Source organism: Colobus angolensis, unplaced genomic scaffold, assembly GCF_000951035.1.
Source record: "Colobus angolensis palliatus isolate OR3802 unplaced genomic scaffold, Cang.pa_1.0 Scaffold24, whole genome shotgun sequence".
Taxonomy (NCBI): Eukaryota; Metazoa; Chordata; class Mammalia; order Primates; family Cercopithecidae; genus Colobus; species Colobus angolensis.
In genome coordinates this window covers 4162341-4176330 of record NW_012115599.1, presented here as the reverse complement: position 1 = coordinate 4176330, position 13990 = coordinate 4162341, and the positions used below count along the sequence as shown (strand labels likewise).

General features: G+C 44.3%; 1 protein-coding gene across 2 annotated transcripts in view; it reads left to right on the top strand.

Annotated features, from left to right (window-relative positions):
• Positions 1–13990, top strand: part of ANXA4 (annexin A4) — an 85219-nt gene continuing 71229 nt past the window's right edge. For both annotated transcript variants that reach the window (XM_011945254.1, XM_011945253.1), the window contains exon 1: positions 1–165. The gene's annotated coding sequence lies outside the window, so the exon portion shown is untranslated. The remainder of the gene's footprint in view (positions 166–13990) is intronic.

The window sequence follows — 13990 nt, the reverse complement described above, 5'->3', positions numbered from 1 at the left end:
TAGCCAGGAATTTTCCGGTCTCGTGGGCAGAGGAAAAACCAGGAACTCGGGCTCAGTCTCCACCCCAAAGCGGGGCGGATCCGCCGTCCCGGATAAGACCAGCCGTCTGGCCCTGAGCAGGGTGTGACCTCCGCAGCCGCAGAGGAGGAGCGCAGCCCGGCCTCGGTACGAGGGGTAAAGGGGCTCCGGGCCGGGGGTCCTGGGCTCGGGGAACGGGGAACATGGCCCGAGAGCGTCTCGCGGGGATGCCCGGCTCCGCGCTGCGCCCTAGAGTGGGTGCTCGCCGCCGCCTTGCGGGCAAGCCCGGGCGGCCACAGGGTGGAGGGGGCCAGCGGGCCCGGGACGCGCTCCGGGTGGGCGAGAGGGAGGCGAGTGCGGCGCCTAACTACTGGCACCATCCAGACATCCAGGGCCGCTTACACAGCTCAGGACGCGGGTCAGAGACCACGGCAGTTATTTATTCAGTCCGTGTGCTGGGCTCGGGCATCAAAAAGGACCGAGATAACCTTGACTGTAGCTAACTGCGCCTAACACCTCTTACAGTTTACTTTTTGATTCTTTCTTTACTCCATTTAAGAAACTCCTTTCTCCTAGATCCTTACCATTTTCTTACCTTCTCGTGCGTCTAATGCCCTCGGCACAGTGCCCGGCACATCGGAGTTTGATCACTATAGGATCTATGACTTGAGTTGGCCGGTGGCGCAGTCTCACCAGTTTGTCATGACTTTGACCAGCTGGAGACTTTGGGGCCAAGGAGGATTGCTTCTCAACAATTTGCTGGCAGAAGTGCCCCCCGGGTCAATGCAAGTCTTCTGAGCTGATAGAGCAGAGTGGGTCCTGCATAACTCGTGCTTTTCATGCAACTCGGTATCTGCTCTCTCCTGCTGACAGTGGGAAGGATAGATAGGGTGGTCCTCTCCAAGTTATCCATTCTTCTGCCCACCAGTCCATGACACCCCACCACCCTTTTCCATTCCCTACTGTTTGCCCTTTAATTTTTTGTTTTGTTTTAAGATGCAGTATCACTCCTGTAGCCCAGGCTGGAGTGCAGTGCCTGGATACAGCTCACTCTGCCTCCCAGGCTCAGGTGTTTCACCCACCTCAACCTCCTGAGTAGCTGAGACTACAGGTGCATGCCACCACGTGCCTATAGTCCCAGCTACTCAGGAGGTAACTGGTAACTATTGATAACCAAACCCTAGAATTTTTTTTTTTTTTTTTTTTGAGATGTCGCCCAGGCTGGAGTGCAGTGGCTCGATCTTGGCTCACTGCAAGTTCTGCCTTCCAGGTTCACGCCATTCTCCTGCCTCAGCTTCCTGAGTAGCTGGGACTACAGGCACCTGATGCCGCGCCCAGCTATTTTTTTGTATTTTTAGTAGAGACGGGGTTTTGCCATGTTGGTCAGGCTGGTCTTGAACTCCTGACCTCAGGTGATCCACCTGCCTCAGCCTCCCAAAGTGCTGGGATTATAGGCATGAGCCACCATGCCCAGCGCCCAAACCCTAGGTTTTTCGTTGCCAGGGAATTCTCAGACACAGATGGAAGAGCAAGTAGGAGAGGAAGTGGACAGGAATAAGAAAATGGATAACCCCAGCGACCCAAGAGCTGCTGACTCCCCAGAGCCCTATCAGGCCAAGGCCATCTTCATTCAGCTCATGTCAGATTTCTGTTGATTGAGGATATGGATGCAAGTACACCCCTGCCCCCACCCACATGTAGACAGGCACCGACACACAGCTACTGGATCAAAGGCTTCTGTGAATTTCCCTCCTAGATGTTCTTGCATTTGGTTAGGGATCATTTTTCTCTGCAAGCAATTTAGAGAGTAACCTGCACAGTCAAGCCATGTACCACTCCAGGCCTTAGTGTTTAAAGGGTGAGTCTCTTGGTCATCCCCAGGCTCATGTCCAGTGGCATGTTTCTTTGTTTATGTCCAGCCACTCTTTTGTTTTCCTGAGCTCACTTATTATGTGCTTGTAGACTAAGCCTGCTTTTCTCCGAGGGAGATCAAGATGAATGGCAGGCACTGGGGATGGTGGGCAGTGTGCCAGGGAATACCTGAAGTTCCAGAATAAACAAGGGGTGGGGAAGCCTGGGCAACATAGCAAGACCCCATCTGTACAAAAAGTTTAAAAATTAGCTGGGCATGGTAACGCCCACCTGTAGTCCCATCTACTTGGGAGGCTGGAGAGGGAGGATCACTTAAGCCCAGGAGTTCAAGGCCACAGTGAGTTATGATCACACCACTGCACTCCAGCCTGGGTGAGAAACAAACAAGCAAGCAAACAAAAACAAGAGGAGGAGATTTTCTTTGAGTGTCATTTTTACACAAATATTTCAGATTAAAAACACTTTTTATACTAAAACAATCACAGATATATTTTGAAGTAGAATCCAAAAATTATATACCTTTTAAATCTAAAACAAGAAACCTCGAAAACATTTTGCGTGGGATTTGGGCTGCGATTTGATCTAAACCTAGCCCTTGAGGGTTTGTTTTCACTGCAATTAGGGCTACGTATGGAGGCAGTTTGATAGACACTGCAGTGTCCTCCCTGGAGCAACTTTTAATAACACTCATCTTAGACTGTCTTATCTAATCTTCACTTCAACCTGCAATGGGGTTGTTAACATTGGTTTACAGCTGAGGATCCCAAGGTTCCATATCATCGTCCTTGGTCAAGTTCAGACCGTTTGTGAACTAAAGCTTAAATCCAGCTGCCAGGATACAAAAGCCTGTTCTCTTATCCTCTCCGCCCTACCATAACTCCATCAGTGCTTGGTTCATAGTAATTTGGATTTGTGGCTTCGTAGATTGTTAACTAAATTTGAACAAATGTTTTTCTTTTTCTTATTTTCTTCTCGTCAAGCTGATGTGAAATGGGGTTGGATGAACTAGAACTGTTTCAACTGGAAAGGGAGCTCACCTGTTGTCCCAGCTACTTGGGAGCCTGAGGTAGGAGGATCCCTTGAGCCCAGGAGTTTGAGACTGCAGGGAGCTATGATTGTGCCACTGCACTCCAGCCTAGGTGACAGAGTGAGATCTTGTCTCTAAAGAAAAAGAAGAGAGAAGTTTGCAGTGAGTGTGGGGGGTGCATGCTAGCCAGCAGCCCTAAATGCCAGAGGTGTTTGACATGTGGACAAGGGAATAAACTCGCTCTTTGAGGTGTTTGGCAGAGCTAGGTGGTAGGCTCTGGTTGAATTTGAGGAAGTGGCTTTTAAAACCCACAGACTGGGCAGCCTTGATGTTGGCGAGAGCTCTCTCACTAGAGGTGTTCAGGCAGAGGTTCACAGCCCTTTTCTGATGGAGCTGGGAAGGGTTAGCAGGTTAAGCTCAGGTAACTTCTAAAGCTGTAGTTCCCAAACTTCAGGGTGCATCAAAATCACCCAGGAAGCTTATACAACATGCAGATTCTGCTTATTTAAGCAGCTCCCTGGATGACTGTGATTCGGGCCTCACTTCGAGAAACTATGCTTTTTTTTTTTTAATTTTTTTATGTTTTGAGACAGCGTCTCTCTCTGTCACCCAGGCTGGAGTGCAGTGGTGCCATCTCAGCTCACTGCAAACTTTGCCTCCCAGGTTCAAGCGATTCTCTTGCCTCAGCCTCCTGAGTACCTGGGGCCACACCCAGCGAATTTTTGTGTTTTTAGTAGAGGTGGGGTTTCACCATGTTGCCAAGGCTGGTCTCGAACTCCTGACCTCAGACGATCCGCTCGCCTCAGCCTCCCAAAGTTCTGGGATTGCAGGTGTAAGCCACCATGCCGGACTGAGAAACTAGGTTTTAGAAACACTTATATGAATATGTGCATACTTCATAAATTGAATAAAGCATTAATAAAAACATATCACCTTTCCAAGAAAACTTAGATTTTGGTCATTATGTATAAACTCTAGGTAATATGGTAAATGCTAAAACCTTCCTTCTCAAGGATAGTTCTTTTGTTTGTTTGTTTGTTTTTGAGGCAGAGTCTTGCTCTGTCAGCCACTGCTCACTGCAACCTCTGCCTCACAGGTTCAAGTGGTCCAGCTTCCCAAGTAGCTGGGAATACAGGCACACGCCACCATGCCAGGCTAATTTTTGTATTTTTAGTGGAGACGGGGTTTCACTATGTTTGTCAGGGTAGAAACCCCTGACCTCGTGATCCGCCTGCCTCAGCCTCCCAAAGTGCTGGGATTACAGGCGTGAGCTACTGCGCCCGGCCAAGGATAGTTCTTTATTATACCAATCACATCTCCCTTGTGATTTGATTAGCAGTTTTTTTTTTCCTCTGTAAACTCACCACATAGTTTTACAGCACTAACAACTCTAGAACAATGTGGAGCTCCAACTGAATGTTTTTTTGTTTGTTTGTTTGTTTGTTTGTTGATTAACTTAGTTGAAACTGAGATGGAGTACTACATTAATTCCCTGAGGAATTTAGGATTGCTATCTAAGGCCTGTTGTTGGTTTTATTGGGAGTAATTTATTAGTGTTTGGTTTTGTTTGAACTGGACTGAGAGCTTTTGCTATGGGAACCTGAACCGCCACCTTTGAAGAATTCTTTTTAAAGATTCAGGTTGTTTGATGTCAGTAAATTGCCATACTGCTTCTTGGTCAATACTGCTTGACATGAAAAAATAGAGTGAATATTATATCCACAATCAGCACCAGAAATAAATTGCAGCTAAGTGTCAGACTGTAAATTACTATGGAAAAGACCTTCTACAGCCTGGGCAACATGGTGAATTCTGTCTCTATCAGAAACAAACACACACATGAAAAAAACTATAAAAATTAGCCAGGTGTGGTGCGCTCCTGTAGTCCCAGCTATATGGGAGGCTGAAGTGGGAGAATCACTGGAGCCCAGGAGTCAAAGGTTGCAGTGAGCCAAGATTGTACTACTACATTCCAGCCTGAGTGACAGCAAGATTCTATCTCAAAAAAAAAAAAATAAAAAAAAAAAAAAAAAAAACCTTCCATTTTCCTCCTCCTCCCTAATGAAATAATTAACCCTTTAGGCCTAGAAGCAACACACAGAACAAACAGCCTGACATGTAACAGAGCAGGAAGCCCCCCCATGCCCACCTCTACTTCATTTTGTCAAGTCATCAAGAGACCTCCCTGCCCAGTCACTGTGGATTCATTCCTCTGGGTTTAGGCACTCACCCCTGCTAGAGAGGTGGCATATTAAATCATTAACAGAATCTAATATAGAGGGGCCCTGTGATTACTGGGAACAAGTTCTCCTGATTTATATGCGATTGAACCATCTTCCCTGGAGAAGGTCCTTTAGAGCTATAAGCCTGTGCCATGATCAGCCCCCAGCATCTTCTCTCTTACTCCTCCTCTACAGGGGACTCAGGAAAACATTTTCTGAGTCTTACCCAACTTCAGCTTCTGCTACTACTACTTTTTGATGCTGTGCAAGCACCTGCTGACTCAGTGGTTCTCATCCTTAGAATCACAGACCCCTATAAGAATCTGAATGAAGCCATGGATCCTGATAAAAATAAATATATACTTAACATTTTTCATACAATTTCAAGGAGTTTATAGACAGACTTCTAAACTCAGTCATGGATACAGCTTGAGTATCCCCAATCTGAAAATCCAAAATTAGAAACTCTTTGCGTGCCCACATGACACTGCAAGTGGAAATGTCACACGTGACTTCGCATAATGAGTTGCAGTCAAAACTTTGTTTCATACACAAAATTGTTACTTTTTTAATTTTTAGAAAGGGGATCTTGCTCTGTAGTCCAGCCTGGAATGCACTGGTGTAATCATAGCTCACCATACCCACAAACTCCTGAGCTTAAGCAATCCTTCCACCTCAGCCTCTAGAGTAGCTGGGAGTATAGGCATGCCCAGCTTATTATTATTATTATTAAAAATTTTTGTACAGATAGAGTCTCGCTATGTTGCCCAGGCTGGTCTCAAACTCCTGGGTGATCCTCCTGCTTTGGTCTCCTGAAGTGCTGGGATTACAGGCATGGACCTCTGGCCCAAAATTATTTTAAAATATTGTATAAAATTACTGTAGGGGACAAGAGAAAGGATCCCCTTTGCCCTCTGAAGGTTTACTGAAAAGTCAACTCACAAAAGAGGATAATTAGAGAAAAGGCATAGATGGGGGAAAATACATATATTATGGGGGAATATTAATTTTACATTATTTTCCATTAATTTTACATTATATTAATGTATTAATTATAAAATTCTAACTTTTATAAATGATATTAATTTTACATTATATTACATAAATTATGTTAATTTACTTTATTAATTTTACATTATATTTCACATTAATTTTGTATTAATACATATTTTATGGGGGAATATTCATTTTCCCCCATATTATACATGGAGGAAAATCACAGAGTGATTTTACTTGACATTACAGTGGGGTACAGATGCTTATATACCCTACTTCTTTTTTTTTTTTTTTTTTAAAAACAGTCTCACTCTGTCACCCTGACTGGAGTGCAGTGGCACAACCATGGCCCACTGCAGCCTCAAACTCCTGCATGCAAGCAACCCTTCCACTGTAGCCTCCCAGGTGGCTGGAACTATAGGCATGTACTGCCACGCCCAGCTAATGTTTTGTATTTTTTGTAGAGACAGAGTTTTACCACATTTCCCAGGCTGGTTTCAAACTCCTGGAGTCAAGCCATCTGTCTGCTTCAGCCTCCCAAAGTACTGGGATGACAAGCATGAGCCATGGCACCTGGCCTAGCTCTGTTTTTAATGGTCTGATTGATTCCAGGGTGTCTTTTGCTGCAGAAGCAGAGACAGGAGGTAGATGGAATAAATCAGGACCCGTAGACTAGGTAGACTTTCTGGGGCAGGGGCCTTTGTCAGAGAAATTTCTTCTGGTGATATCAATGGCCATGGGCACTGAGGGGCCTGACCTTGACTTTGGAGCCTGGACCCCTATCTTCAGCCAGACTCTGTCTTAGTCTGTGAGAGACCTGCCTCTCTCTGCTGGAGACATTGATAGCTAATGTTCACCAAGTGTCTTCTATGATCCTGACCCTGTACTAGACATCCGGTATGATATTTCATTAAATTTTCACCCATAGTAGGTGGGTACTAGTATTATCATTGCCAATGTAAGATGAGGAAACAGAGGCACAAAGGGGTTGAGTAATTTGCTCAAAGTTGCACACTGATGAGCGGCACAGCCAGGATTTAAACTTGTCAGTATGACTATATCCTATGCTTTACCACTCTGTATAATGGGTTAAAAGTGGGGGAATCAGGCCAGGCACAGTGGCTCATGCTTGTAATCCCAAGCTAAAATAGGTGGATCGCCTGAGCTCAGGGGTTCGAGACCAGCCTGGGTGAAACCATTACTCTACCAAAAATATAAAACAATTGGCCAAGCATGGTGGCATGTGCCTATAGTCCCAGCTACTGGGGAGACTGAGGTAGGAGGTTACTTGGACCTTGGAGGCAGAGGTTGCAGTGAGCCAAGATCATGCCACTGAACTCCAACCTGGATGACAGAATGAGACCCTGTCTCAAAATAAATAAATAAATGAATAAATAAATATAAAGGGAAATCAGCTGAAAAAGACAGGGCTGGGAGATTAAGCCATGGGGCTGAATTCTTTCAGAGGGGAAGGAGAGTCTAAGTCCAAACCACTTGTCTAAGATGAACTTAATATTGATCTAGGTCATTCTGAGTATCCAGGGGGTCCAGGTGAGGAGTGGACAGCAGAGGCTGAAGCAGGATGATGTGCTGCATCATGACTCTGGTGGCCCATCCTCGTGGGAGCAAGACTTAGGGCAGCATCTAAAGGGAGGGGAGGCAGCTCAGAACCTTGGGGTAGGGTCTTCGAGAGCTAGGCAGGAGGTCAGTGGCCTCTGCCAAATGGGCAAAGGTGCATTTCTTTATTTTATATATAAGTGACGGGCACTAGAGATTCAAGAATGAAACACACTGACTCAGATCAGTAAATCAATGATTCAAAAATCATAGGACTGTATGATTAGTATAATAATTTGACAGATATGTGCAGACTGCCATGGAGTAACAGAAGAGGTGCCCCTAACTGTATCATTAGTCGTCAGAGAAGGCTTCCTGGAGGAGGAAGCTTTATATTGAGCCAGGGCTAGAGAAGAAGGGCTTATGCACAGTCATGGAGATGAGAAAGCTAGACCAAAGCACACTGAAGGAATGGCATGTCTGTTACGGCAGGCAAGTCCCAGAGGTGGAGATGGAGGTCCCTTAGAAATTAAATCCATTCTGTAGGTGTATGGGAGACAGGCCAGATGAGTATCGAGGGATAGGTCCTAGAGGGTCCGAGGATTCCATGTAAGGAACTGCTGGCCTGAAATATAAATCCCTACTTCCCTTTGCATCTGCCCCAGTGCCTGGCAAAGTTATGTAATAAATGTTTTCAGATAAAATGAAAGTGCTGGGTAACAGGAAGGAAATCAAGGCAGAGATTTAGCCTTGGAGAAACATGGCTCCTTGCTTCCCTGCTTAGCCTGTCCAGACCTCCAATGTTCATCTTAGATACGGTCTCCTTCCCTGATACAATCTGGGTCAGGGGCCTCTCCTACACACTCCTGACTCTGTGATTTCCCCAGCATGGGAATGTTCACACCTTACTATGTCTGATCACATACCTGCCTCCTCTCTTCAGCTTTGAGCTCCACTGAGGGCAGGGACCATGCAGCCCCCTCTGGCTAGCACAGTGCTGCTGAGCACATACTTGGCCCTTGCTACAAGTGTGCAGTATGAATGGACAGTTTCCCATGGCCTAGAAAATCTAGTCCACCCTCTAGTCCTGGCCTGCCACAAAAATGATCCAGTTTTGAAAATTACTTTTGTAGCTCTTGCTCCCTTCATGGTGTCCTTAAACTCCCACTCAACTCCAAACTAACTACTCTTTTCCAAATAAGTCTCAATGTTCATAATCATAGTGGGAGCTTTGTTTTTACTGTTTTCTCTGCCTGGAAAGTTCTTTCCCTATTGAAATCCCATTATTGTTCAAAGCCTAAGTCACATGAGAGCTCTTTGAATTTCTTAGGGGTACATTGTCCATCTTCCTCTACCCTGCAATTCGTAATAGTTCTCACATGCCACTTTGTCCTTAGACTAGTTATATACCTGTTCTATTTCTCTTAGGAGATTACGTGCTCCTTGAGAGCGAGATCACGTCCCCTCCATCTTTCTCCTGCCACACCTCGCACATGATGGGGCAAAATAAATTTTAAGTAAGGACTGTGAGTGGCTGCACACATAGCGAGTGGCAGTTTTGGAACTAGGGTCTGAAAACCACTTGCGTAAGAAACAGGGCCTGGACTGATTCTTATGAGGAGAATGCCAGGGTTGCTTATTTAAACTGGATTAAATGAAGTTTCTGGGGCCTACCCAAGATCTCCAGGGTCCTCACCGAAAATCTGTATTTTAACTGCTCCCCACATGACTTTTGTGTACTTTTGAATTTGAGAACTTTCCTCATATAACGAGCTAGACAGACGCTATACAATCGATATTAAGTAGAATCCTTTTGAAGCCATAGCTCCAGACATCATGTCCTGACAACATCCAGGGCCAGGAGAAAGGGGGAATTTGGCTGGCTGACTCTGTCTTTTTAGCCTGGAGGAACTTCAGAGTGTCTTAGCAGGTTTGTCCTTATTTCTTTTTGGTCAGAAGTGGGTCACGTGGCCACTCCTAACCCATTCATGGCTGTTCAAATGGGGTTGCCTTGGACCACTTATTATCTCCTTCTGGGGCTAGCCCCACCTTCCTGATTTACCAAACCCACTCTCTAAACAGAAAGAAGGTGCTCCTAAGGAAGAAGGAAAGTGTAATGGAGGTTGACATTATTGCTGATTTTTGCAAAAAATGTGTGCATTGCAGGAACTGCTACTGTCCCAATTTTATGCCAAAATAAACGATCTCTCATAGGTGGGGTTAAATCTGGAGGGCAGAACAGGGACTGGAACTTGGTTCTTGTTCTGGATTCTAAGCCTGAATGCTCTTCATGACAGCCTATGCCAGCACCCATCTGTGGGAAGAGAATTTAATTTGGAGTTTCACAGATATCATAGAATACCAGATCTGGCCTACCAGGAGTAATGCATGTTTGCAGTGGATGGTTTTGAGAACTCTGCTGTCTAAATAATCTTTGGCAAACACAATATTTCCTAAGTCATGTTTATGCAAGTGTGTTAAAAGTATTATAATGGCCGGGCGCGGTGGCTCATGCCTGTAATCCCAGCACTTAGGGAGGCTGAGACGGGTGGATCCCGAGGTCAGGAGATCGAGACCATCCTGGCTAACATGGTGAAATCCCGTTGCTACTAAAAAATACAAAAAAAATTAGCCGGGCAAGGTGGCAGGCGCCTGTAGTCCCAGCTACTCGGGAGGCTGAGGCAGGAGAATGGCATGAACCTGGGAGGCGGAGCTTGCAGTGAAGCCGAGATCGCACCATTGCACTCCACCCTGGGCAACTCTATCTCAAAAAAAAAAAAAAAAAAACGGTATTATAACTTCCCCCATTAACATAACTTATCTCTGTTCCCATTTCCTCATACTTGATGTAAAGTCATGACTGGCAATCTATATTTATGAAATGCTCATGGGGTGGTTTGGGGACCTTTTAGACATCAATAGTTTGAGTCTAGAATTATTACTATAGAACCAGGGTTCTCAAACCTCAGAATGTATCAGAATCACTTGGCAGGATTCTTGCACTTGACAAAGATTATTTATTTTTAGTTTTTAGAGATGATGGTCTTGGTATGTTACCCAAACTGGCCTCAAACTCCTGGGCTCAGGGATTCTCCCACCTTAGCCTCCCAATAGCTGGGATTACAGGCACAAGCTATCATGCATGGCCTGGAGGCTTCTTAAAACCCAAACTGCTGGATCCCATCCCCAGAGTTTAGGATTCTGTAGATCTAGGGTTGGGCCTAAGAATTGCAGTTTGAACAAGGTCCCAGGTGATGGTGATGCTGTTGGTCTGGAAACCACACTTTTAGAACAAATGATAACTGATCTGGGTTCATTGAAAAGATGACATAATAGGATTTTATCATGCCTACCACACACATCTTATCCTTTCCAGGTTCTTTTGTGCTCCTTCCTAAGGCTGTCCCGGGGCCTTCCCCTCTGGTTGTGTTTTGCATAGAGGGATTCACCTAGCCTTCTGTATTTCGGCAACTCTAGGCTGGGGTTGTTCCAAAAGAAGTGAGAAAGTGGAGTGAGGTCAATGCATCTTCCCTCCAGGCCTGGTTAATTGTCTGTATACTGATGGTGGCTCTAAATGTTGGTCTTGAAATTTTGGTTTCACTTTAAAAGGAATGAAATTCTAATACATAGTACAACATGGACAAACCTTGAAAACATTATGCTAAGTGAAATAATCCAGACACAGAAGGATAATGTTATATGATTCCACTTATATGAGGTACCTACCATAGTCAAACTCATAGAGACAGATAGTGGAATAGAGGTTATTACCAAGGGCTGAGGTGAGGGGGTTACTGTTTCACGTGTTCAGAGTTTCTGTTTGGAATGATGGAAGAGTTCTAGGAATGGATGGTGATGATTGTTGCAAGACATTGTGAATGTACTTAATGCCACTGAATTGTACACTTTAAAATGGTTAAAATGGGCCAGGCACAGTGGCTTACACCTGTAATCCCGACACTTTGGAAGGCTGAGACTGGAGGATCACTTGAGCTCAGGAGTTGAAGACTAGCCTGCACAACATGGCAAAACCCTGTCTCTACAAAAATTAGCCAGGCATGGTGGCCTGCACCTGTAGTCCCAGCTACTTGGGAGGCTGAAATAGGAGGATCGCTTGAGCCAGGGAGGTCAAGACTCAAGTGAGCTGAGATCACACCACTGCACTCCAGCCTGGGCAACCCTATCTCAAAAAAAATGTTTTAATGGTTAAAATGGTAAATTTTGCTATATATATGTTACCATGATTGAAAAAAAAAGTCTTGCTTTTGTTATTCTTCTATCTCCCAGTGATGTGCTAAATTGTCCTTGTATCAGGCCCTGAGAGCTGACTGTTAAATTTTTAGAGGTTTTGCAAGATGATTGTTAAATATAGCCAGCTGTGATTTAAAATTAAATTATATGTACTAATGAGTAAATAAGTTATATTGAAATATGAATATTTATAAGTAATTTGTATTTAAAACAATTCATCATTTCATAATTCTTAAGTTACCTTTTGCCATTATCTATGCTCCTGAGGGTATTTGTGTCTATTATATCTGTGTGGTGAAACTGGTATTAATGTGTAATGGGGTGCTGCTGCCCATCTACCCCCAACTCCCAGTTCAGTGACATCACAATAGTAACTTGAAATTGGTCAGGGTGCAAAGATTTACACCAAAGAAGTGGCTACACATCAAGGTGTCCTTTCCTTGGAGAGCTGGCTGTTAGGTTTATCAGCACATCTCTGGCCTTACCGTGTGGGTTAGGGTTGGTGTAAGTTTGTAGGAATAAAACAACAGTCGCTTGGAAGCTACCAGCCCAGCTTTCTTTAATTGAATCCTAGCCCTTTCCAAATAGCCCTGCCTTGGGGTGTTTTTGCTGTGCCTAAAAAAGAAAGGATGGTGGCTAAGTTTAGTAGGGGGGGAAGATGAGTCACAGTCAGCTAGTTACTTTTTAACCTCATGGGTGCCCTTCCTCAACTGGAAGATGAAAGGGATGGGAGAAAAACTAGTAGAAATAAAATAGGATGATTTTTCTAGCAATGAGGAAGAGATGGTTTTTAAAAAAAGTTTTTATTACTGATCACAGCCAGTTACAGAGATTTCTTTGTTTCTTCTCCACTTCTACTGTTTCCCTGGACTAGCATTAAAAAAAAGCTTTTGGAGATCGAGACCATCCTGGCTAACACAGTGAAACCCTGTCTCTACTAAAAATACAAAAAATTAGCCGGGCGCGGTGGCCACAGAGCGAGACTCCATCTGAAAAAAAAAAAAAAAAAAAAAAGCTTTTATTATGAACATTTTCCAATATACACCCAAGTGAGAGAATAGCAAAATGAACCGCCATGTAACCATTCATCACCCACCTCAACAGATACCAACATTTCCATGAAAAAGAGACTTTTCTAACTATTGAAATGTAATAAGGAGGAATACAGAGGAAAAGATGGACAGGTATAATTTGAATTTTTTCTCCCAAATTTTGATTATGCAAAACTAAAAGAAGAATATTAAATTGGAAATATACTTAGAATTAATTTTTGGTATAAAATATTAAAATTTATAATATATGCATAATGTGTATGTCAGTAAAGCACCAAGATCCTAAAAATGGACAAAACATACGCACCAATAATTCACAAAGAAGAATACAAGTTTAAAAAAAAGGAAGAGTCAGTGTTCCTACTACTTACTAAATTACATTAATTAATTAATTTTTTTTTTTGAGACACAGTCTCGCTCTGTTCCCCAGGCTGGAGTGCAGTGGACCATCTCGGCTCACTACAACCTCCGCCTCCCAAGTTCAAGCAATTCTTCTGCCTCAGCTTCCTGAATAGCTGGGACTACAGGCATGCGCCACCATGCCTGGCTAATTTTTTTGTATTTTCAGTAGAGACGGGAATTCACCATGTTAGGCTAGTCTTGAACTCCTAACCTCAGGTGATCCGCCCACCTCAGCCTCCCAAAATGCTGGGATTACAGGTGTGAGCCACCACACCCAGCCATTTTTCTGTATGTGTATATATATATTGTTGTCCAGGTTGGCCTTGAACTGCTGTGTGTGTGTATTTTTTTTTTTTTTTTGAGGTGGAGTCTCGCTCTGTTGTCCAGGCTGGAATGCAGCGGTGTGATCCTGGCTCAATGCAAGCTCCGCTTCCCAGGTTGACCCCATTCTCCTGCCTCAGCCTCCCTGGTAGCTGGAATTGCAGACACCTGCCACCACGCCCGGCTAATTTTTTGTATTATTTTATTTTATTTTTTTTAGTAGAGACGGGGTTTCACCGTGTTAGCCAAGATGGTCTCGATCTGCTGACCTT